Source organism: Lissotriton vulgaris, chromosome 7 (genome assembly GCF_964263255.1).
Source record: "Lissotriton vulgaris chromosome 7, aLisVul1.2, whole genome shotgun sequence".
NCBI classification, from domain to species: Eukaryota; Metazoa; Chordata; class Amphibia; order Caudata; family Salamandridae; genus Lissotriton; species Lissotriton vulgaris.
In genome coordinates, this window is record NC_141695.1 from 111,253,255 (window position 1) to 111,279,296 (window position 26,042).

A 26,042-nucleotide genomic window follows, 5' to 3' on the forward strand; every position below is an offset into this window, starting at 1 on the left:
CGGAGGAGGAAAGGGGCCCGTCGCCACCCGCCACCCAGACGTGGACCGCAATGAAACATATTAGGAAAAGAAATAGAACCCAGCTGAGAAATGTCTAATGTCCGGAGGTCAGGGACCGAAAAATCACTTCTGCGCAGGCTCACCACCCTCGGCACCGCCAGGGTGCTCCGTCCGATCACCTTGGCCAGGCAGGGTATCCAGCCAGTCACTTACATTGTCCGGTCGATCAAAAAAGAAAGTCCGCTCCTCATACTCCATTCGAAGCCTAGTAGGGAAAAGCATTGCATACTTCAAACCAAGGTCCCGAAGACGTCGTTTTACCCCCTGGAAAGCCATCCTTTGTCTCTGGACATGTTGAGTAAAGTCCGGGAAGAAGTTGACAGAGGAGTTCTCAAAGTTTACCGGGCCATGTACTCTCGAAGCCTGCAGGATAGCATCTCGATCTCTGAAATGAAAGAGTTTCGCAATGATGGGCCGCGGAGGAGCGCCCGGCTTAGGCTTTCCACCCGGCACACGATGTGCTCGTTCCAGTGCAAAAAACTTACTGAGTCCAGAGGGAGAGAGATGATTCAGGACCAGATCCTCGACCAGGAGGTCTACCGAGTGAGGCTCGGGATTTTCTGCCACGCCATTGACGCAAATGTTGTTGCGTCGCGCTCTGTTCTCAAAATCCTCCAGACGATGAGACATAAAGTCATTGGCAGATTTCAAGTTACCAACCTCCGTCTGAAGTTCCGACACATCGGTCGTGAGGCTGGAAGTCTTCAGATCCAATGACTTCACTTTCTCATTGGTCTTGGACAGGTCGGCCCTGATCAAGGTGACATCTATGGCGACCGTGTCGATTTTACGAGCCAGAGCCTCATATTGCTGACCGATGGTCTCCTTCATATTGGAGATGGCGCCCATGACGTCATGCAGGGACAGATCCACAGGAGCAGACGGGTCCTCTCTGGCATCCTCTGGGGTACGGCTGGAGAGTCCGGGGGATCCTTTAGGCTGAGTGTAGCGATCCATGACATTTGTCTGAACCAGTCCCCCACGAAGAGATGTCTGTCTTTCGCTTCTCAGCGTCACCCTTACCAGCCATGTTGGAAGATGCGCCCCAGAGGGGCCCCCGAGACCTGGTGAAAATTGCCGCCGTCAGGCCGGGCACCAATAGACCACAAAAGCCGGCTCGTAGTGCCAAAACAATAGCCACAAGGGTGGTCCAAACAACTGCGGAGTTAAGGCAGCGGTTGCATTAGATAGAGGCTGGAATGGCCCCAAGCCGAGGGATACGGTCTCACAAGAAAACAGTGTCTGGATCCAGAAACGAAACCGAAAGTGGTGATAGGGCTACTGAGGAGACCCCACTGCCGTTGTTGTTCGGCTCCGTCCCGGATCCATGAGTCACCCAGTCCCCGGCTCGCCTCCCGGTGGGCCCAGAAAGTTCAGATCGACGCTGTTTCGGTTGCCCAAGTCCGATTTAAGTTCTGAAAAGAGTTATGAACTCAGCCGAGGTTCATCTCAAAGAATCCATCCAAGAAATCAGGATATATTCAGGATAGATTGCGAAGGGTGGCGAGGGTCCGGGGAGCCCTGTGCTCACGCGACCATCTTGGATGCGCGCTAAGCTCCTCCTCCCCAGACAATAAAATTAATGTAAAAACGATAAGTGAGCCTCCGTCTCTCCCTTTGAATGAGGGAACAGCAGCCTGGCTATGGGGGTCACATCTAGATAACAGAGACATTAAACCATTCAACATGTCTCCCTGTGAGGAGTGTTCAAAATGAATTCCCCACTCACGTGGACATCTCAGGTCGGCCAACATTGCCGCCTCCGGGACTCCACATGGGTGAATGTTGAAATCCCCAGCAATCATGAGGTTTTGAAGAGCGGTATTACAATGTTGCCTCATGAAAGAACCCACTGTAGTGATGTTACACCCGCCCGTAGGACTTTTTGGTAAATATTAGAAGTTGATAAGACCCAGATTGAGCGACCCTTTTCTTGTTACCAGAGACTGCATGCACTGGCTCGGTGTGGCCAGAACCACTATCTTGCAATCCACTGCTATAGAAATATAAATTACAAGACCACCCTTTGGTCTGCCAGCCGAAGAAGGGGATGCTGGTACAAAGAAAGACTTGTAACCTTCTAACTTTAAGCTACTATCCATCAGCCAAGTTTCCTGCAAACATATCACACAAAATTGCTTCACAAATGCAATCCACAGTGGATTTTTCATATGCAAATCAGTCTTGACCCTGCGCCCAGTGGGAACAGTCCAGCCCGAATTGCCAGGCCAGGTCCTGTATGGTCTCAGTATGCTGGTTTGGAAACCAGCATACTGAGACCAGTTTCGGGGTTTCACCCCTCAACAGCCATGGTAGTTTGACTCCAGTGGCATGGAGAGCACAGGACTCCACTTCTGGGCATACCTGTCCCACTCAGGGAGACAAATGCAAAAACAACAATTGATCTTTGTGACTGGGGGTGAGTGTTTGCATTGTTTAGCATTCCACCCCTCATTTGTTCCTTTTGCTTTTGTTGCACTAAGTGGGAAGGGTATGTCCAGACGTGGGTCCAGTGCTCACTGCGCCACTGGTTTCAAGCTATCCTGGCTGATGAGGGGTGATGTCCCAACACCAGTCCTGGGATGCTTGTTTCCGGTCCAGTGTGGACCTGATTTGTCAGTTTGGGCTGGAATGTTCCCATGGGGCACAGGGTCAAGACTGATTTGTATATGGCTGGGTCCAAGCTGGGGTGGCCTGCTGAGCAAAAGAAAGATGGATTAAACCCAGTTCTTTGTGACTGCGGGTGAATGTTTGCATTGTTCAGCATTTCGTTCATCATTTGTTCCTTTTGCTAATGAGTAGTTAGGCCATTCAATAAAGTTCCTGTTGGGACATTTAATTTGATTTTTCTTTATACCTTTTTTCATTTCCTCATGTCAGTAGATGCATCTCATTGCATGACTACGCACTGGTTTAAAATTCATTTCTATTGCAAGTTAAAAAAAATTATTGAAAACCTATATTTTCTTTCTAAAATATTTCTCTGAATACCATAAAAAGGACTGCTTTTAGAGTTCATTAAAATATATTTTTAAACAAGTAACATTATAAATCACACAGAACGATGGGGCTATCATTTTCAAATACAGTTGAAAATGTCACAGACTACACAATGTTTAGAATCTGATCACTTTGGATATCTACTACAATTAATTAAAAAGGAATGCTGGGACCTCTGTGTTTTAACCACTTGTCTCAGCATCCAAGACGTTTTAAGGCGTGGGCAATTGCAAATGGCCATCTCCTTCCCAGCTGCCTACTAGGAAGAATCTTCTCCCTATTTGACCTCTCCCTGTTTTATTTTTCAATCTTATCCTCTCTCCATCTTTTCCTACCTCCACGTCTGGCATGTCTGTCTATGCTTTCATCTTAAAGATTGTTCGCACAGATAAGAAGAATTTTCATGTCCATATTCAGTCTTCTGGACAGGAAGGTGAATGTTCTAAAGTTGCCTTCTGTAGCATGTCCCCCAGTGCAGGCACATTTGTGGAGCTAGGTAAACATTCTAGTTCTTTATTGTCACTCTTAGATCTTCAAAGGCTGCTGTTATTGGATATAGACATAATGTAGAATCTCACTGCAATGAGGCTTATCTAAGGTACCTGTTATGAATCTCTTGGGTAGATATTGTTTGGCAAGGAGGCAATCAAAATGCAGCATTTTTGGTACACTACAGCAGTCTGAGTCTCAATATTTGCTAACCGGAATCTGTTCCTTGCATTACTCCGTTAATATTTGTAATTAATTTTGGAATGGTCTTTGTCCTTCTGTAATTCTATTTGATAACTGTACTCTATGCTATTTCAGTCCCTTTTTTTCTTTGTCATATGCAGGACTTCGTGGTGCGCTACAAAGGGGATCCCGATCACTGGATTGGCCTCTGGAGGGATTCCGATCAGCAATGGAAATGGATGAATGGCACTAGATTCAATAACTGGCAAGTCCACACTGTTTTGTTTTGCTTACTGCCAACATTTTAATTGTCCAAATCAAAGAGCATATTGAGAATCTAATTCCAACCCAAAGTGTTGCAGAAACCGTTCCCTTGTAGGGCTATGGAGAGACTGAAAATAATGGCTTTCCTATGTTTGATAAGCCACAGTTTGGGGTGAACAACCGACACGAAATATTCAAGATCCTGTTACAAGTTGCCTGTTACAGAGCAATGGGAACGCCAGGTCAAATATCATGGTTAGGACAATATTCTTATCTGTGCACCTGTGTTTTGAGGTCAGAGTGGAGAATAACGCACACATCCAGGATTTACCCATCCTTTTCAGAACAGGATTCCCCATTCCAGATCTTTTTCGACACACAAATTCCACCTGCTTTCATCAAGCTGAATTTGTGCATGGAAACACAATTACATTACAAAGTACAAGTGCACACACATCTCCTAATTGTGCACCCTGCATGACTCTAAATTGGCTCCTAAATTACCAACAGCAATGATTGAGGATTAAAGTTTGCTGTATTTTTTTCAAAATGTATTCATTATGCACCAATGCAAAATGAGAAGCGACTGGGGGTTTTGGGCAGGAAAGCACCCCTCCCAATAACCTCCTCCCTTTGACCAGGGCAACTCATATGCATATTATCACACTAGTAGAGCTGATGCCACTTCCACTCATTCCAACCTTTGGCCATTTCTCGGGGATGGCAATCGGATTGCTTGGCCCGAATGTTGACACCCCAACAATGCTCCATCCCTAGATCCACTATATTGATAGACCTGCCGAAAGCCTTTATTATAACCTGAGTGCAATTCTCACCCACATGTTATGAACAGAGTATCAACTTTAACAGCAATGGCATCACTTTCAACACTTCCTCCATTATCAAAGGAGGAGGTTTGGTCTAGTGGCACGCTGTCCATCTAAAAGATCAGAGTTCTTAGTCTTGATGGGGTCCGGAGTTTCAGGTGTGGGTGCTTTACCCTTGTGCGACGGTACCCAGATGTGAACATTTCTGATATATGACTTACTTTTTGCATGCACGGCTAATGGGGCGGGGCGCCCTCATAAAATCTGCAAAGCGGCATAACCTAGAGACCTCACTTCTCCTTGATTGCGGGATGTTGTGTTTGTGCAGTAGGCAGCTATAGTTAGGACCTAGGACTGATTAGAATGGAGGACGGACTTCAGTCTGTCTGCCATCGTATCGGGTAGTGGGACCCTAGCCTACAAGGCAGCGGACCCACAAGGCTGATTACAATCCAACCGCCACCCTGGTGGTCGCACTTCCCGTATTTTATATTGCAGTGGGTGCTGCAAAGTAAAAAAAGCACATTTCACATTTCCGTGCACTACGTGGCAGGCACCATGCAGTGCCTGCCACATGGTGCATGGAGATGTTGGGGGCATGATAGGTGCCCTCCCACCCCCAAACCAAAGGGCCTGGATCAAGGGGGGCCCACCACGGGCCCCCAATGTCCATCCCACCAGCCTTACCATGGCGGGTGAAGTGCAATGGAAAGGCTGGTGGGGATGCACCATCTTATTCCCTACGGCAGTGCCTGGTAGGCACCACCACCATTTCATGGATTAGGAGGCCTCCACAGCACCCACACAAGGAGCCTGTTGGATGCATGGTGGTCAGAGTTTCTGACTGCCATGGTACCGCTCACCATTATATTATGGTGGGCAGGAATTGGCCTTACGATCGCGGTGAACCCATCACCGACAGCCGGTCGGTGGCAGGTTCACTGCTATCGTAATCAGCCCCCTAGTTTCCATCTGAAAAATGCTTTTTTTACTTGCTTATAAATTCGGCACCGTTTGACAAACCTTCATATTTTCCCAAAAAGTGCCCTTCTGATTCTAGTTGTGCAAGGAACATTTCAGGTTGATCCGTCAAGCGGACGCCTCGAAAATTGTGGCAGGGTGTCAAAAAAGTGTGTTTCCCATGTTAACTCCCTTAAAGGTTTTAGACACAACTACAGCCAGAACTGCTGAATGGAATTACACCAAATTTGGCAGAAAACTAGCTCTTGGTCCAGAAAGAGCCCTTTTTGTGATTTGGTGTAAATCCGTCCAATAACTTAAGATATTAAAGGAAATAAAATGTGTATATCTGTCCAGTAACAAAAACACTATGGTGGGAGGGGACCTGGGGGAAGTTTAAAGACCAAACTCTGGATACAATCCCCAAAGAAGCTTATAAACAACAACGGTCTCAAGTTGGCCAGGACGCCGGCCCTGGAGTACCGACGGATAGAGCGGTGCTTCATCTTCCCCTGAGCCGCTGCCAGGTGGGGTGAGGCCAGTCTACCTTACAGATCGAGTGATCAACACAGACTGTAAGAGCACCTGGAGCATTCAGGTGACCATATGCACTTGTTTTGTTTGCCTGGTGTTACCCTTCACTTCACTTAATCCACATGGTGCAGTAGCTTTATTTGTATTTTGGTCCTGATGAATGCAAGGACGCAATAGTCCCTTGATTGCAGAAACTAGTCGACCACTTTTACCTCAGGCGGTCTACATAATTAGACAGCCTTAGGTTGCACTTATTTTTAATATTGGTATGTTAGGCACACAGAGAATAAAGTTTGTAGAGTGCTCTTTCTAAACCAATTTTAATACACTCTTCTTTTGGTTTTCTCACTCCCTCACCTTTTCTAGCACTGCACACCCCAGTCCCTTGTCCTTGGCCACTCATAACATCGAGAGGCACACCACACTGTCATTGTCTATACTTGTCGAGGAACCCCCTTACCACAGGGTTGACCTCTGAGTGTGGCACCGATCTTCTCAGACGGGTGGTACGGATAAAATCCCAAATGATGAAGGGCGGATCCGTATGGTGACTGATGGGTATTTTCCTCATCCTGTTGAGAGCCTTCTGTGACGCATCTCTTAAGAGGTCAGGGATGGGTTGGCTTTTCTTTGCTTCTGGGCACATTTCTTGAGACCCTCTGGTACCGTTGTTGTTTATATATCTGTCCAGTGCCTCGGGACAGATCTCATGTTGAGATCTGATTGGCTGGCAGCACTTCAACCAGGAAGCGATGGCAGCCATCTTCGGACCAATATGTACGGTGGCACCCCTTTGAAGTGCATTGTATTGAATGGCAGGTTTTGAAAGTCACAGAAAGGAGAACGTTTAAAGGGTGATAAATGACATTAGTTACAATATAAATCATTTGTTGACTGTACCGTTCTAATTTTAGGAATTGTGGTGTGTTCTAAGGTGATGTTACCCTGTGAAAAAGCCTTCTTCACAATTTCATGATTCATGTTTGAGAGAACTGTTTTCTTATGATTTTCCCATAGAGGTAATGAAAGGTGCTTCAGTAGCCAAAATGAGAGCATACTTCCAAAGGGAGCAACCTGTCAGTTGATTCACTTGCAGGCTCTATAGAGTTCTAAAGATTAACTAGAGCGCTAACAGTCTTATTTATGACAAAAGTATGGCTCACCTGAAGCCATCATGATTGCATCAAACTGGTAAAACGTAAAATATTTAATTCAGAGACATTTTAAGTGAGTTCTCATATATCGTCCCCTTCTAGTTCATTAAAACATTCTGACATGCATACTGAAACGTGCACTTTCAACACCAGCCGCAAGACTGCCAGTTTATTTCCTGGTGATCAGCAGCTTTACTACAGTTTTCTTATGGGCAACTAGAGTGCTAACATTCTGAATTCATGCCAAATGTGTGGAACATCTGAGCAGCATCTAGATGGATCAAAGTGGAAAACTGAAAACATTTTCTACCGAGGATACTGCAGTTAATGAGAAAATTGGGTTGCTTCATAACCAATAAGTCTTCCAAGATGGCCACAAGAGAAAATGGAGCCCAAATATAGCACACATATATCCCAAATGTAGGCCATGTACAGCACAAGGATGGAAGTGTGCAAAAAGAAACAGTTACTTACCTTCGGTAACCATATATCTGCAAGAGACCTGTATTAGTTATAGATTCCTTACCTTACCCCAAGAGGTCAGACTGGATCCGGAGATTTTTTCTTTAGCAGTACCACTACGTGTTGGTATGTGGCGTTGGTTGACTCCGCGTCTGTCGTTGGCATCGTGGTCGCCGGAACTACATTGCGGTTTCTACTTAGATGCTGCCTCTGCATGCTGATGTTAGTTCTTTACATGACATTCCACCCCAGAAGTGCAGAGCCATGCAAGACACTAACCACCGGTGCGAATAACTAGGGCCCTGAAAGGGGAGTCCATAACTCTAGAAGTCAGTTCGCAAAACAGGTAGTATGGGTGGGGCCAGCCGCGTAGCTAGGGGGGGGCGGGGCGGTCCGCCCCAGGCCGCACCTTTTTTGAGGCAGCTGAGGCGGCCACGGCCGCACGGGCAGGCCGGCACTCACTCACTGACTGACAGGAGGCCGGCCGAGGCCCGTTGCGGCCGCGGCGGAGGCCTGTGAGTGACTGTAGGGCGGTGCGGTGGCCCGTGCGCTTTACATGCATATCACCTGACCTGACACTTTAAATTTGCCCCGTCACCTGCCGTCGGTTCATCTAATTTCAATATCTGCACGCAGCACTAAGGCTAAGCAGTAACTAAGCACACAATAAATATCGGTTCGAATCAATCATGTGACATCATAGTGATAGTGTGAACCCGACCGTTGTTGGGGGGGGGGCCCACCTCCCAGCCTGGCTCACAGGGCCGTCAATCAGTGGTAGCGCGCGCGGTGCGCACAGCCGCAACCAATGACGGCCCTGTAACATTTTGGGGCAGCCCTCTCGCCGCCGCACCGTAGTGTGACGTTACGCTTTGCGCGCTCACCTTACCGCCCCAGTGCCCCTCTCGTTGTGTCGAGCAGTCGAGGAGTGTGGAGACCACTTGCCACCATTCTTTTTTGCTGGCCCTGCTGCTCAGCTTTACACAGTACTGTTTCTCTGTGGGCTGTGGCTGCGGGTGGCACTCTGAGCGAAATAATTAATTGAGGTGAGAGAGAGTCGGGTCGGACGTCGGAGAGTCGAGTCCAGTCAGATGGGGGCCCAACCCGGGGCAGACATACCAGGTTGGTGGGGCTATGGTGAATTATAGCTGCCAAGCTTTCAAATTGCTATGTGTGACGACATCTTTATAATTTTATTTCAGTGTAATTAGGAGTGACTTTTTTTTAAAGTAATACGTTTATTGTATAGTTGATTAAAACCATAACCATTTAAAAGAAAATCCAACATGGTACACCGAATTTGCAAAGTCCTTAATTGAAAATAAATTAGCAAAATTCCATTGTTCAGGTAGTCTGCACACTGTACCTTGTTTAAAGTGCAGATTTCATAGGTCTAACCAAGTCTAAAAAAATGTCATTAATAAGGTAAAACATAATTAAATAACCGCTTAAAGTATAATATCATTGTAGAAAGATGCTCACAATACGAAGTAGGCAATAACTACACTGAGCTGTTTTATAGATGTGGTGGACCAAATTAAATTGACACGTAATGTCTTTCTGTACACACCAATAAAACAATGCAGTATTGAATGAAAAAGTGGTTATTGTTCACTAGAACTTTCACACCTAGTGCCTCCGGTATACACTTTTATTCTCAATGCTAACTGGGATTATCCCTCCTGTTACCACCAGCATGCCCTCCTGGTACCTACCTCTCAGAGGGGAGATAAAAAATGTAAGGGTACCCAAAAAAACGCCCAACATAATCTAAAGAGACCAAAGGCAAATATATTGGACTGCCCTGGCTCTGGTCAGTGCTAAAGCGCTGCACTTTGCAGAAAGGCATCTTCACGTGGCAGAGAGGACTACTAGGCCGTACCATGGTAGACGTGATGTACAGAGGCTTATGACCTAACTTTGTTCCCAAGTAATCACTCTTGAAAGGTTTAGGATGCTGCTAGTTAAAACGGAAGGAAGGGTCAAGGGAGCAAACGCAGCTGCTGACACTGCAAACCTAAAGCCATCCGAAGTTCTTCAACACTAAATCCTAGAAGTGCAAGCAACAACTGCGGTTAATAATGGCCACCCCTAAATGATGTGCCAGAATGATCTCACTGGCATTCTTGCATCCGAGTGTGTAAACCCCACCAAAGGATAGTATGAATTATGGTCATCTTTAGTAATCCAGTGTCTCTGCCGGTGCTTAAAATTCAGGTCTGTTGTGCAATTTAAACCCAAGAAAAAAACGTGCCCTTTTCACAAGGTTTTCAGAATCGTTGTATGTTTCTTTCTCTGCAATCGTATTTGTAAAGAACGTGAAATGTGAATTTAACCACTCTTAAAAAAGATATAGTAGTTTCTACAACGTTTTAGGCCGGTGGGGTTACATACGCCCTTTTGTGTGACGAGGGTGCAGCGTCCGTATGTTTGGTGATTGGTATTGTCCTCGACCCCTGTCCGTATCACCCGGCGGCGAGAAAGGAAAAGTGGGAAAGGAGAAAAGAAGGGTTCTGGTGTTGGGTGGATTCAACTACTATGAGTGACACTGTCCTGCAAGCAGAATATCATACAATGAAGACGAGCGAGTCAGCGAGGGAAACTTATAAATATTTTAAATTAGACTCACTGTCTTGAGCTTAGAGAAACTCTGAGAAGATCTGAAAACTCCCGAGATGGCTGGCTCACAATTACCAACTAATTAATTATCAAAATCATGTCACACCTAGCAGTCTGAAACCTTGGCAGCTATGAAAGAGGGTGGGCATCACTTCACATGACAAAGCTTTGAAGACCATGCCATTACTTAAATATTTCATAAAAGTGTCGATAGGAAGTATGCATAGCTGCCAAGGTTTCAGATTGCTTATGTGTGACATTATTATAATTTCAGTGTAATTATGAGTGACATTCAACGACTATGAGTGACACTTTTTCATGAGTAAAATCTAGCAATGATGACGAGGGAAACCTATAAATATCAAAAATTACATCCATTTGAGCAACAAGAAGCTCTAAGAAGATCTTAAAACTGCTGCAGAGCACCAGAAATGGAATGGTGCGGTAGGACCCGACTGTACCAAATGGGATGTGAGAGCCCCAGTGCGGATAATCTCAGCTGCATGCTAATAAATTATGATAGTTACTTAGTCACGATAGCCGACTATGTGCATGTTTGCTTTGTGCTGAGGGGTAATTGTTCACACAGCTCTCTGATGGATGTCACATGTGGTTTTTCTAAGTCCCCAGATAGATCATGCAGTCTGTGTGTTCTCTTTTGTACTGCCAGTCACCGGTGTATTCAACTGTCTAGCCTTTGACTGTGTCATGTATGTGCATTTTTGCACACTTTGAACTATTTTTCCATTATCTGAAGAGTATCCCTAGTTTACTGTATTGTGGCTTTTTATCGTTATTGGTCTTGTGTTAAGTCTAGGCCTAAAGATACGTTTTTTTTATAACTACTTGTGTGGTGTCCCTTTGTAGTGTTCTTCACTGTGTATGATCATAAATGCTTTACACACTGCCTCTGAGATAAGCCTAGCTGCTCGTGCTACGTTATTACAGGGTTGAGCAGGGGTTATCAAAGGGTGTAGCCCCCTTACTCTGACTTAGGAAGAGGGTCCCCACTTGGACAGTGGCCAGCCATTGCCAACTAGAGACCCCCATTTCTAACAAACCACCATTCCGATTTTGAGAGGAGTAAACATCTAAATGCCCATTAGATTCCCCATGTTAGACTAATCTTCTGATTTGTTACCTTTGCCTCAAATTGTAAAGCGCTCTGATTTCCTTCGGGTTCAAATTTGCGCTATATAAAACTTTATAAATAACTAAATGTAACTTTCATGATCGAGGTAACTGTTAGGAGCAATACTACATGTCTCTCCTCGGAGACTCGGACATCTTTCAAGTGCTCACGGTCCTTTTTCCCCAGCACCCCCCCCCCCTACCCCCCCCCCCCCCCAAGGGGGCGGCAATCTGAGAGGTAGCCCCGGGCGCCACAAGCTCTAGCTACGCCCCTGGGTGGGGCAGTAACTAATATATGTCTCTTACAGTTATATTGTTACCTAAGGTAAGTAACTTGTTCATCTGAAAGAGACTATTAGTTGTAGATTCCTTACATTAGAATAGATACAACAGCAAAACAAAATCCCTGAGTTGGGTCTACAAACCAAGTTCACACCAGAAAGTCCTGGAGAACTGAATGGCCAAAGAAGCCATCTCTCCGTACTGGACTATCCAGGCAGTAATGTTAAGTGAACGTGTGCAGTGATGCCCATGTGGCTGCCTGGCAGATGTCACTGAGGGGGGCTCCACATCTCAAAGTGGTAGTGGCTGCTGTTGCCCTGGTGGAATGGGCGCGCAGTCTTACCATAGGCTCCTTTTTCGCCAGGGAACAACTGATCTTAATGCAAAGGACGATCCATTGAGAGATGGTCTGCTTTTGCACGGCCCGACCCTTCCTGCCACCCACATAGCCAACAATCATTTCGATCGTACACCCGGAACTGTGTTGTGCAATTCAGATAAAATGATAACGCACATTTTAGATGAAGATGGTGAAGTCTCTCTCCTTGGAAGGATGTGGGGGCGGGAAGAAGGTGGTAAAAGTGATTGTTTGTCTAGTGTGGGAAGTGGTAACGACTTTGGGAAGAAAAGAAGGCTTATTTCAAAGGAAATCATCAAACGAGAGTTCCTGTGCACACCTTTGTAATCCATATTGTTTGTCAAACTTCATCGTTTTAGCCATTGCTGCGCGTGTAGCCCGAGTGCGTGTTCCGCCCTGGTTCACGCGTACATAGAAATCTTAGAACAATCGGAACGTATTTACGATCCTTTCACGGGTGCACAGCTTCAAATTGATAGTTGGTGCTAATTTTCAAATATTCAATTGCTTAATTGATCATAGTACTCCATTTTTTCTTATAACTTCATTTATTATTCAGTTTATACATTGCACGTGTGAAAATAAGTCTTTGAACAGCTTCTTGTGCCTCAGATATGCTAATCCAAGCTTTTTTCTGGGCATGAAATTTCAAAGGACAAACTTCTTCTTCAGCAGTGAATCATATGTTACCCAATGCATTTCGAGCTTTTAAAAGCTCTTCTTCAGGGGTTTCACTATAAATGGAAAAACATATATCAGTGAATTGCATCGCTCAAACCTTAAAAACATGCACAATATACTTTAAGGTAAAAACTATATCATCACATCGTTTTTAATTCATATCGTCTATTACACCTAGTCAAAAACAGCATTTTCCCTCTGCAACCGTAACTCGAAAGTTACCTAAACTATGTCCTAAGATACATTTGTTCACAGTACTTCTTGCACAAGAAGTACTGTGAACAAATGTATCCATGTTTCATGTGAACCGCTATACATCAAGCGTAATGACACTAGTCTACAAGTATCAAGAACAGCTTGTAACAGCGTGTAGAACAACATCGTAAGGGAGGGCGGGGCAACTGTGTAAATGTCCAGTGCTGTAAGCCGTATTGAATTGTTGAATGTGTTCATGCAAATAAGGGACTGGGTCAGCCATGCAGTTGAAGAAGGTCAATAATAGTGCATTATGGGATGGGTAGTCAGGAGGCTGGCACGCTTATGGTCGAAGGTGCATGATTGGTTCCTATAGAGAGGAGGGGTTATTCTTCAGTGTTTAAAAATTCAGCGAGATCAACAAGGCAGATTACCGCAGTTAAGAAAAGCGCTAGAGTATTCACACTAAAGTTGATTAAGGTATGTTAACAGAAGAATAACTTTGGGATTTTGGAGTTTTGTATTACAAAAAGATTGGGTGGGTCGATGTACACGTGAGTTTGAACATCGACATTGCTGAGCAGAGGTAGCAAAATGATAGATTAAAACTAAGGAACTCTTAGGACATAGTTTAGGTAACTTTCGAGTTACGGTTGCAGAGGGAAAATGCTGTTTTTGACTAGGTGTAATAGACGATATGAAGTAAAAACGATGTGATGATATAGTTTTTAACTTAAAGTATATTGTGTATGTTTTTAAGGTTTGAGCGATGCAATTCACTGATGTATGTTTTTCCATTTATAGTGAAACCCCTGAAGAAGAGCTTTTAAAAGCTCGAAATGCATTGGGTAACATATGATTCACTGTTGAAGAAGTTTGTCTTTTGAAATTTCATGCCCAGAAAAAAGCTTGGATTAGCATATCTGAGGCACAAGAAGCTGTTCAAAGACTTATTTTCACATGTGCGATGTATAAACTGAATAATAAATGAAGTTATAAGAAACCATGGAGTACTATGATCAAGTAAGGAATTGAATATTTGAAAATTAGCACCAACTATCAATTTGAAGCTGTGCGCCTATGAAAGGATCGTAAATACGTTCCGATTGTTCTATTATTTCACAGGAAAACCTTGTCCGGATAGAAAGCAGGAAAAGGAGGCCTAGAAGAGAGAGCCTTAATCTCATTCATCATGCGAGCAGAGGTCTTGGCGACCAGAAAAGCAGTCTTCAAGGTCAAAAGTCTGGGAGGGCAATTATGTAGTGGCTCAAAAGGAGCACACATAAGGTAGGTTAAGACGAGATTTAAGTCCCATTGGGGCATTACGAAAGGAATAGGAGGAAAGAGGTGAGTTATGCCCTTAAGAAACCTATTTACAGTAGGAGACTTTAAAAGAGAAGGTTGATCAGGAAGGCAAAGAAAGGCCAAAATGGCTGAAAGATAGCCCTTAAGGGTGCCCAGAGCAGAGCCCTGCTGGTGCACAGAAAGTAAGAAGAGGAGAACCTCAGAAAGACGGGCAGAAAGGGGATCCACAGCCTTTGATCTTCACCATGCCACCAATTTTATCCGTCTACAGGCATATATTGTTTTAGTAATAATATTAATAATAATAATACTGAGCTTATATAGCGCCTGGTTACACTAGCCAGTGTGTCCCCGCGCTTCCAGTGGCCCAGGCATCCCCCACAAACTACTGACCCTAGAACAAGCTAAACCCTTGGGAACAGCAAGGTTTTAAGCTCCCTCTGGAAAGCTGACTTTATGGGCTCCATGCGGAGCCTGTGGGGAAGAGTACTCCATTTGCACGCCGCCAGGTAGCGGAATGATCTACCTCCCATTCTCGCCCTTCTGATCTTGGGGACCTGTAGCAAAGCGGCACCCTGCGACCTCAGTAGCCTAGTAGGTTCATAATGTGTTAGCAAGCTGTGCAGGAAGCTGGGTCCATTCCCCTGAACAATTTTGTGACTAATACACAGGACCTTAAACTGGATCCGCTCTTTAATAGGCAGCCAGTGCAGTGCCTCCAACGCCTTTTTAGCGGAACATCTCCTAGGGATCATCAATATCAGACGTGCGGCAGCATTCTGTATATACTGCAGTCTCTGGAGACACCTCGTACTTGCTCCCAGATAGAGGGCATTCCCATAGTCCAGCCTGGAGGTAACCAAGGCATGGACCAGGGCCCTCCTCCAAGTAGTGGGATGCCTGGCTGCCAAGATAACATTACAGACTTCAGGAGGAAGGTCAAATGCTGTCAACTGTAGCCGCTCAATCTCCATGCAAGGAGGTGGAGACTGGACTGGTTCGGGTGGAGGACCATCCCCCTGCTGCTGCGACAGAAGATCCTCCTAAAGATCAGTCTGATCGGAGGATTGATGGCCATGCTCAAGAGCTCAGGATACCAGACTCTTCGTGCCCTGTTTGGAGCCACAAGAAGGACTTGGGCCCGGTTGCGCCTGATCTTCTTCAGCACTCTGGGCAATAGTGGTATAGGCGGAAAGGCGGATAGAAGATCGCAATTCCACTTGCGACCAAAAGCGTCGCCGAGCGAGTACCGTCTTGAAAATTCCAACGTGCAGAACTGCTGACATTGCGCGTTCTCTTTGGTGGCGAACAGATCTAACCAAGGCTCTTCCCACTGCCGAAAGAGACCTTGCGCCACCTCCCAGTGAAGAAGCCATTCGTGATCCATCATGCACGCTAAGGTTGAGTTTGTCCGCCCCGGTATTTAGAGATCCTGCCAGGTGTTGAACCACCAGGGACATGCCCTGATATTCCAGCCACGTCCAAAGACAAAAAGCCTCCTGACATAGGGTCCACAACCCCACTCAGCCCTGTTTGTTGCAGTACCACATGGCTGTGGTGTTGTCTGTGAACACCTGCAATACTCTTCCTCTGACCGAAGGAAGGAGTGCCTTCAGTGCAAGATGAATTGCCCTGAGCTCCAGAGGGATCATAAGATGTGACTTCGGCACGTTGATTGTGAACCCCAGCAAGTGCAGGAGGTCCGCCATAGTCTGGATGTGGGAGACGACCGGCTGGGGCGAGAAGAGCGTCCTGGTGCTGTTTCAGATAAAAAACCATTTGCTAACACCTCAAGAAACTAAAAACTTTAACATCAAGGCACAAATGCAAGGATCAAATTTAGAACTAAGCCATTCAGTCAATAGTCTGCACACGCCATCAGCTAAGGAAACCAGCATTGGCATAGCCAACAGTTCTCGCCTTTGGGAGCTTATAAGTGTTTAGCTAGAGCTATTGGCTTAACCAATGTGTTAAAGCTAAGGTGTAAAGCAGTGTGGCTGCTGGCGATTTTGTTAGTCTCTTGAAACGAGAGACAAAGAAATGGTTAGTGTTTTTGTTGCAAGAGCGAGAATTAGTGAAATAGGGTGAATAGATAGTGTGTGTTATATTAAGACTAAATGAAGGAGATATTAATTAAAATAAAGGAGGAGTGTGTGGATACATGTGAGATATAGAAAGAAGGAAGGTAGAAGAGTAGAGAGAGAGTAGCATACGTGAAAATGTAAGTTAAATGTATCGTAATTAGAGGCCTATATATAAAAAAAACTAGACCTAGCTTTTAATTGTTTTGCCTCGTTAAAGCTGTCTCCATCATGTAGCTCCGAATAAACATGTAAAAGAAGTGTACATTGAAGTGAGGTAAACAGAGACAAAATAAAACTTACTGACGCACAAAGGTTAATTGAAACCTGCGTCTCCGCCCCTTTACACCAACTGTAATCCCCAAATGTTTTGTTTTAATGTATGTAGAACTGTTTCTCCCTGAAACAAAAAGCCTTTAAACTTTGCTTTTTTGGGAGTTCTTTATAACGCAAACTAAAGCCGAAGGAATCCACACACTTTACATGAGCACCAGTTATACATTACAAACAAAAACTTTTATTTTTAGGCGTGGTGAGATTAAGTAATTTGCTCCAAATCACAAAATATGGAGCCTCCCGCCAAGATTAACACAAGGGTTGCCAGTTTATAATTTGGCGGCACTAGCCGTAATCTCCCCTTATAATGATGTCCAAAAAATAAGAGATGCCACGTTACTGCATTAGATATACTGTAAGGGCTGGAACAGGGTCAATAGCACAGCAAGTTCAGCTTTATTGGTAGCAAAGTGGCACTTTTTCATTTGAATTTTTTTAACATCTGTTCAAAAACATAAATTTCCGGATTAAACACTTTTGCCTGCATGCGTGAATTGAATACTCTTGAACTGTGTGAATTAAAACAGTTAAAATAGATAGATAAACCAATGTACTCCAGCTAAGAAGATGTGAACAGTACATTGTTAGAGTTGTGAACTCTAATACTGTTGCTCCCTCAACAAGCACTAGGCTAGGAATTACAACGACATGGCACTAACATGACCTATTTTTATTCCTAACTTTAAGTATAAGACACATTAAGTTCAACTTCTCTCTGGTAAAGTGTCATATCCTATTGTGCAGCATGTAATGCACTGGACATTTAAATGCAGCTTTTAATGTGATATGCAACTTTGCAGAGGTCAAAAACTCGCATGGTTTCAGTTACTTTTTACCATCTGTAATAAAGAGAGCAATTATACCAAATGAATTCAATGAAATACACGAACTCCCAGTACTGAGACTGTGAGTGCTAAATTAAATGCTCAAGATGGCACTTCATTTGCAAATGAATGTAAACTTGGTGAATGAGCCTTCTACTTCAGACACATAGATGATGATATGCCAGCATTCTAACACATATCCAACTTGATTAACCAAATAAACGAGTGACTTAAATCGGGAAGCAGCCATGTGCCAGCAGCTTACTGCAATATCATTTTAGTGGTCCGCACATCTGACCCAAACCTCAACCCTTGGCAACTATATTTGTTGGTTTTATTGCTTAACCCGTACTTTTATCTGTCCATAGGCTAAATACTGTTCGATATTTAATCTACACAGTAGTAAAAAGTGTGTGGGGGGGGGGGTAATGATAATGCAGATGGTAGATGGTAGATCCATTACAGATTAGCACTATTTATAGCAGTATTCAAATCCCAGTCAAGAACTGCAGTAACAAAGGCCACCGGCATAGGCGTTTTCAAAAGCCCAGAGGAATTGCAGCAGGCCTCGCAGGCAGCGTATGCGCGCTGACTACAGGTTTGACTTAAAATGGCAGGTTTTAGGACCTTTCTAAAACTATAATACCTCAGCAGATGCAGGCGGTCTGGAATAGAAAAGCACATCCCATTGTACCCATGTGGGGGCCTAGGTGCCCCGTCACAGCTCGGACAGAATAATACTCTGTAGGGATAGCACTCGGTGCATCCGTCTCCAGCCGATCCCAAGTGAGCCTTTACTTCTGCACATATGATCACTGGGCATGGAAACCCTCTGCCTTGTTTTTTCGGGTACAGGCCTGCACCCTATAAAACCACAGGGACCTCCAGAAAGGGCTGAGCCCTCCTCTCCCCAGCCCACACCTCAGTGTGGATGTAACGCACCCTCCAACTAATATGGAGTCACCACTCGCCCCACCATCCTCTCTACCCTTTGCCCCAACTGCAACCCACATTGGCCTTCCAGTCCCATTTACCACATGCTCATTACAAGTGAAACAAGAGATCAGAAAAGTTCCTGGAATCGAGGATGATCATGCGAAAAGAGACCAGGTAATCCTAAATCTGCATGGTTATTTTCAGTTTGAGGACTAAAAGTTTCAATGGCTCGATTTAGGTGTACGTTACCGGCTGAAATCGGTCTTCTGGACTTGGTATCCTGCCGCCTTAAATCTGGCGAAGTCTTACTGGATCCCTATCTTGTGCTGATGGTTAAGTGGTGCCTTTTCCCACTTGTCACCATCATTGCCCCCACACTCCAGGCAGGTATGGGTGGGTTCCAAGCTGTTTGATTTTGCTCCATTTCTTCCCCTCTGACCCCGTTTGGAAACATTCCCCCTAATCTCTACCAGCTCTTCAAAACCAATGTGGCATTCGGCGAAAGAAGGGGGTGAGACTAAACTTTTATGGGCCACTGTGAACTTCAATTCCACTTGCCCAGTGTGGCTGAGTGGTATGATCTACTAGTAAGTAAATCCTACCAGCTAAGCCCTGTTCCTCTCCTACACCGCAACTGAATTGACGCTTCACTCCTAGTAGGCATTAACCATTTCTAGCATGCATGCTTGATAATGGCATGTACAGTGAAATACCAACCCTTTTTTGCAAGTTTCCTTTTGAGTCCTAGCCATAGGTTTGCTCTTCCAAGGGCTTTGTCACAATGTTTACATCAGAAGTGTCCAATGTAGACCCAGCAAGGTCAGGTCCATAAGTTTTTTAAGAATCTCTACATAAGATAGTTACACAGTGAACCACAATTGTACTTATTTACATAGTTGATTTTTTTTATAGATAACCACCATGACAGGGCTTTTGAATCTCTGTGTAGACACTCCATACTTACCCACTGATTTGCAACATTGCTTAGAAATGCTTTAAGAAGCACCAGCCTGATAACAGATCTCATTGAAAACCAAATGGTCAGGTCCATTTTGCAAAATACCCACCTATCCTTGACTGAGATCACCAGCCTGCATCCCATACCTAGATTATGTTGCTTGTTTCCCTACTATATGTTTTAAAGACCTTAGCTGCACTTGTGCCTTTAGTTGTATTTCTTCAGTACCAGCGTAAACTTCTTCCACAGTCCTAATGGTGTATTTTTTTTACAGGTTCCTGGTAGCAGATTCCTCGGATTATGCTTACCTCGATCATCGCAAAGTCAAAAGTGGAGAAAGTTACAACATGCGGAACTGGATTTGCAACAAAGTGTACATAAATGAAAGAAAGCCTAAAGATTAATTGTGTAATGTTTAGGGTCACCTAGAGAAGGTACGAGGAACATCAAAAGACTCTCCGAGCCTGTCTTACCCTAACCGAAGAGTTGTTAGTGAGCAGGTTTATTTGGGCCTTTTACATTTTTTAGAGATCCGTTCTAGAGATCCATTCATGGGGAGGGTAATTTAAAGGGAATCATGTCAAAAATAGGTTTGGCCATTTTATGTCCCACAAGAAACTGTTCTCCACTTCAACAAAAAACAAATCATCAGTCTGGATTTGTAGAGCGCGGCTAATTAACCGTAAGAGTATCCAGGCTTGGAGAGTGCTGGAGCAGAGACTTATTTGAGCAACCAGGTCTTGAATCCTTTTCTGAATTCCAATAGAGAGGATGAGGTCCATAGGGGAAGAGGGAGGTTTTCGCAGGACTTGGCCACGAGGTAGGAGAAGGAGCGTCCTCCACTGTTGCAGTGGAAGCACAGGGTGTGGGAGAGGCAGAGAGAGGCGAAGCACATGTGTCTGGAGGGATGGTGGGAGTTAAGTCAATGGTTGATGTATTCTGATACTGATTTGTGGAGGGCTTTGATGTCCAGGGTCAGCATTATTGAACTGGCATCTCTTGTGAATGCAGAGCCGGTGGACCTTTTTGAGGTGGGGGGTGATATGTGTCCGCTTGGGGAGGTCTAAAACCAGTCTGACTGCTGTGTTCTGAATCATCTGCAGTCTATTGATGATGTGGGAGGTGATTTACTGCATAGAGTGTGTTGTCATAGTCCAGTTGGCTGGTGACCAGGGCTTGTGTGACTGTGCATCTGGTATCGCTGTGGAGCCATTTGAAGATCTTGCGAAGGGTGTGAAATCAGGCAGATGAGAATACATTGCTTTGCTATTTCCTGGTGAACTTGCTGGCTAGAATGACGCTGAGATTGTAGGCGTGGGCGCTTGCTGTTGGTGCAGGTCCTAGTTCTGGGTGCACCAGGTGTCATTCAATGGGTAGATGTTTCCAAAGATCAGCACTTCCGTCTTGTCTGTAGGTAGTTGTTCCTCATCCATTAAGTGACATTGATCATGCATCTGGGGAAGTTTGTCAGTGTTGTGGCGGGACTTCTGATAAGGAGATGATCGGCTGTGTCATCTGCGTAGGATATGATGTTGAGTCTATGCAATCTTAGGATGTTGGCAGGGGGTTATGTTGGTGTTGAACAGGGTTGCTGAGCCTTGGGAGGTAGAAGTAGATGTTATTCTTAGGTTCACAGTTGAAGGGCGGGAGGCAGGCTCTCTGTGTTCTGCCTGTGAGGAACGAGGCGATCCATTTGAGGGTGTCTCCTTGGATTCCGATGTTGTGGAGGCTTCGAATCAAGGTGTGGTGTGACTGTGTTGAACAATGCTGAGAGGTCGAGGAGGATCAGGGCCGCTGTTTTGCCTTGGTCGGAGATGGAATTGATGCAGTCTGTGACTGCAATAAGAGCGGGTTTGGTGTTGAGGTGGGTGCAGACTTTGGTTGGGAAGAGGAGCAGAAAGATGGGATGGTAGTTCTTGAGATCGTTTCTTGAGTTGGCGCTTGACCTCTGCATGCTTCCATTCTTAAGGGAAGTGCCCGTGATGATCGATGTGTTGAGGATGGAGCTCACTGCTGATCGTCTTGCTACAGAGATTGAAGATATTGTAGGGGCATGGCTCCATGGGTGCTCCTGAGTGGATGGCTGTGATGTCTTGCGTGGTGAGCTGGTCTCAAGTGGTGAGCAGGGGATTGTGTTCTTCATTTGTGGTATCAAGATGCCTGAGGAGGTCATGTCTTGTGGATTGACGTTTCTGGAGATGGTGGAGATATTGTTGTGGAAGAATTCTTCCAGGGAGTCGCAGAGTTTGTGTGAGGGGATTTTGGCGTTTCCGGTGGCTGAGGAGCTGGAGGACTCTGACGATTTTGTAGATCTCTTTGCTGTGGTTTGAGCTTGCTGTAGTCAGCCAGGGGGCTAGTTTCCGTCTTTTTTTAGGAGTTAGTGGTATTGGTTGAGGGACTAGTGTGCAGGCTTAACTGAATGATTGCATTTAAGAAACGCTACTGAAGTTAAGCATGGTTGTTTTTGCCTGCCTGAGTTGATTTCAATAATAGTTTCATTTTTTTTCTAGACTCGAAGGATGGATTGCTTTGGCACCATAACAGCTGAAAACATAAGCTTTCTCTTCGTACCTCATTTCACTGGACTATGCTGATGATGCAGTTTTGCTAGCAAAGACTCCCAATGGGCTCAACCGTGCAGTCATGAATTTATAGTGAATGAGAAACTTGGCCTGGACTATGTGGAGGACTGAAATAAATGGGCTCCATTCATCCTCTGGTGCTGTATTTGGAGCAATGGCCAGGCCACTCTCAATATAGACCTTATCGAGGATTGTCTGCCAATTGCTTCCAGTCCAACGGTACATGGATAAAGTGTATTCAGTTAAGCTTGTTGGATTTGGCATACCCAATTTCTTCTGTGACCCAAGCTACATCAGAAAGCGAGACAAAATATAGGTCAGGGAAAACTTTATGAAGAATAAAGCAAGGAATAGGGACCTGGGAGTTTCTGCTGTGCATGTCATTAAGGAATACTTGCTGATCCAAATGTGTCCTGCATGGAGCCATATCTGGAATGAGTAAGCCACCATGGGAAAGAACGCTACAAACCAGGTTCTGTTTGGGCTCAATCAGATGAAAACTATGTTGCCCTCTTAGCCTGCCTGGATGTTACTAGTGTATGTTGTTGTCCTTGTTATGAAAACTCGGATCAAACTTTGCTGCATTTTGTATTTTTAGGTACCTTTTATAAACATTTGATGAAGTGTTTTCTGGTTCCTTTCATACAGAAGATTCATATAAAAAACATAGAGCAGCTCTGATTGATTTACAGTCCTTTATGTACTACAGAAATATGATTAAGGGTTGGCCATTTTCTAAAATTTGCCATAAGTCTTCAACATTTGATGTTGTTTTAACTGATGTGCCTGGGGTTTTATTGTATAATGTTATGAATTATTGAAGCCAAACTGAGTATTTCGCTTGAATTTCAGGAGTCAAATGTGTATTTGTTTTTAGATATGAATTAGAATGCCGACTTAGATTGTCTTTTATTGAGGACAAGGGAGAAAAACATATTGCGGATTCAATATGGTTTTCGGAAGGGCCTAGAAACTATTGAGCAGTATTTAAACTTTCATCTTATCACGCTAAATACAAATATGCATGGGGCATCTCAGTCCATTTTGCATTTATGGACCTAATGAGTGCCTTTGTTTGCGTAAATAGGTCAAAATTGTGGGAAATCCTTGGGCTCATAGTCCTGAAGGCAGACCTGGTGTTGTTCCTTAGACTCCTACACCGGGATCTCATAGCTTCAGTAAGGTTTGGTGAGAAGGGAGAGTGTAATCCTCTATTGAAAGCCAATCGAGGAGTACGTCAAGGCTACGTACTTACCCTGTCCTCTTTTTATAGTATATTAATGATTTGGAGAGGAAACTAGATGTTTCTGGGGCAGATGTACCGCTTGTTGAAAATAAAGCTGCACCGGCCTTATTGTATGAGGATGACACAGTGCTTCTTCAGGCAAGATCTTGGAGAGCCACATTACTTCATGCCTCTTGGCCTACATCGAGGACAATCACCTATTGGCCTCCCATCAAGCTGGCTTTCGCACAGTCCACTCGACTGAATCCGTGGTCCTTGCTGTTCTGGACGAGTTGAAGAACAAGGTTGATTCCCACTTTCCCCAGGCCTTGGTGCTTCTTGATCTGTCCGCTGCTTTTGACACGGTTGGCCACTCCATTCTTCTCGACCGTGTCATGACAGCGGGCATTCGGGGCTTTGCCTTTTCATGGCTCGCCTCATTTCTCCAAGGTCTGACTCAGGCCGTTCGTCTCTCCAGTTTCTCTGCCCCCCTGTGTCTGGTGTCATGTGGGGTTCCCCAAGGTTCTTCCCTCTCCCTTCTTCTTTTCAACCTTTATATCTACCCGCTTATTGTTTCTCTGTTAAACATGGAGGTCTCCGTATATAATTACGCTGACGATCTTCATCTGGTTTTTGACCTCTCTCATGACTCTGATTCCATCTCTAAATTTCAAACTACACTCATTTTCATTGCTGACTGGATGAATCAGCATCACTTAAAGCTTAATCCGGACAAGACGGAGTTAGTCCTGACTGGTGACTGTTCAAACCCCTGGACCTCTGCCTTCTGGCCTTCCACCTTTGGTCCTCCCCCGGTTCCTTCTGCCTCAGTCAGAACCCTGGGAATTAAGATCAGTCAGGACCTCTCCCTTCGTCCCCAGATCAGCTCTGTCGTCTCATCCTGCTTTTTGTCCCTCAGGATTATTAGAAAGATTTCTCATTTTTTCTCTTTTGATGCCCTGAAAATTATTTTTTTGGCCATGATTCTCTCACAGTTGGACTATGGAAACTGCCTTTATGTGGGCATCCCCGCCTACGAGCTGCGGCGTCTTCAGTCCATCCAGAATCAGGCCACCCGCCTCATTTATAGGCTTCCTAGATTCCATGACATCACTCCCCTGCTCAGATCCCTCCACTGGCTTCCCATCCTGCAGAGGACCCTCTTCAAGATGGGCTGCATGGTCTTTATGGCCCGCGCCCGCACGGCCCCTATCTTTATCAATTCCATGATCACCCACTATCTTCCTTCTCGTAACCTTCGCTCCTCCAACCAGGCACTCTTAACTGTCCCTCGCTTCCATAAGTCCAGAGTAGGCGGCACTAGATTTTACATCCCCCCCCCGCTTCTGGAACAGCCTCCCCTTGACTATCAGACGCACTGCAGAACGGACGCTGCACCTGGGACCCTGTGGAATACCTTTTTTGCTGTTTACCTCTTTCCTCCACCCCTCGCGGTACCCGCTCCGCGGGTCCCGCATCGTAAGGGGAGTCTGACCATCTCTGGGGGCAACTGCTGAGGGACGTGCAAGGCGGAGTGGACTGAGCGAGGCGGGGCTGCGAGCGCGGGTGCTGGGACTCTGTTTCCCAGGAGCACCCGCCTGCCTGATTCTGACCACCTGGGCTGCTCTCCCCGACCCCTCCCCCCCGCCCTCGAGCCTTCTTAAACTTTCGTGCTTGGATTGCCCAGTGGGACGCACTGCAGAACGGACGCTGCACCTGGGACCCTGTGGAATACCTTTTTTGCTGTTTACCTCTTTCCTCCACCCCTCGCGGTACCCGCTCCGCGGGTCCCGCATCGTAAGGGGAGTCTGACCATCTCTGGGGGCAACTGCTGAGGGACGTGCAAGGCGGAGTGGACTGAGCGAGGCGGGGCTGCGAGCGCGGGTGCTGGGACTCTGTTTCCCAGGAGCACCCGCCTGCCTGATTCTGACCACCTGGGCTGCTCTCCCCGACCCCTCCCCCCCGCCCTCGAGCCTTCTTAAACTTTCGTGCTTGGATTGCCCAGTGGGACGCACTGCAGAACGGACGCTGCACCTGGGACCCTGTGGAATACCTTTTTTGCTGTTTACCTCTTTCCTCCACCCCTCGCGGTACCCGCTCCGCGGGTCCCGCATCGTAAGGGGAGTCTGACCATCTCTGGGGGCAACTGCTGAGGGACGTGCAAGGCGGAGTGGACTGAGCGAGGCGGGGCTGCGAGCGCGGGTGCTGGGACTCTGTTTCCCAGGAGCACCCGCCTGCCTGATTCTGACCACCTGGGCTGCTCTCCCCGACCCCTCCCCCCCCTAGTCAGTGATTACCATATCTGGAGGCCAGTTCTCCCGCGGCGCGGGAGCGCGAGGGAGGGCGCCGGGAGAAGCCCGGGACAAGGGCGGGACCGTCTGTGGCCGTCCGGGGCTGGAAGAGGCCGGGCCGGGCCCTACCATTAACTTTTTCTTCCTGGACACCTATCCATGAACCTTTTAATTGGTAACATTTTTATATTGTGACTGCTCGTGCCTAAAGTGTTGTTAAAACATTGAGGCCTGAGTGGCTTCGCTGATTCAGTATTAAGGTTGGTCATAGTATTTCTAGTTGTATATTTTTAAAAAAGGATTTA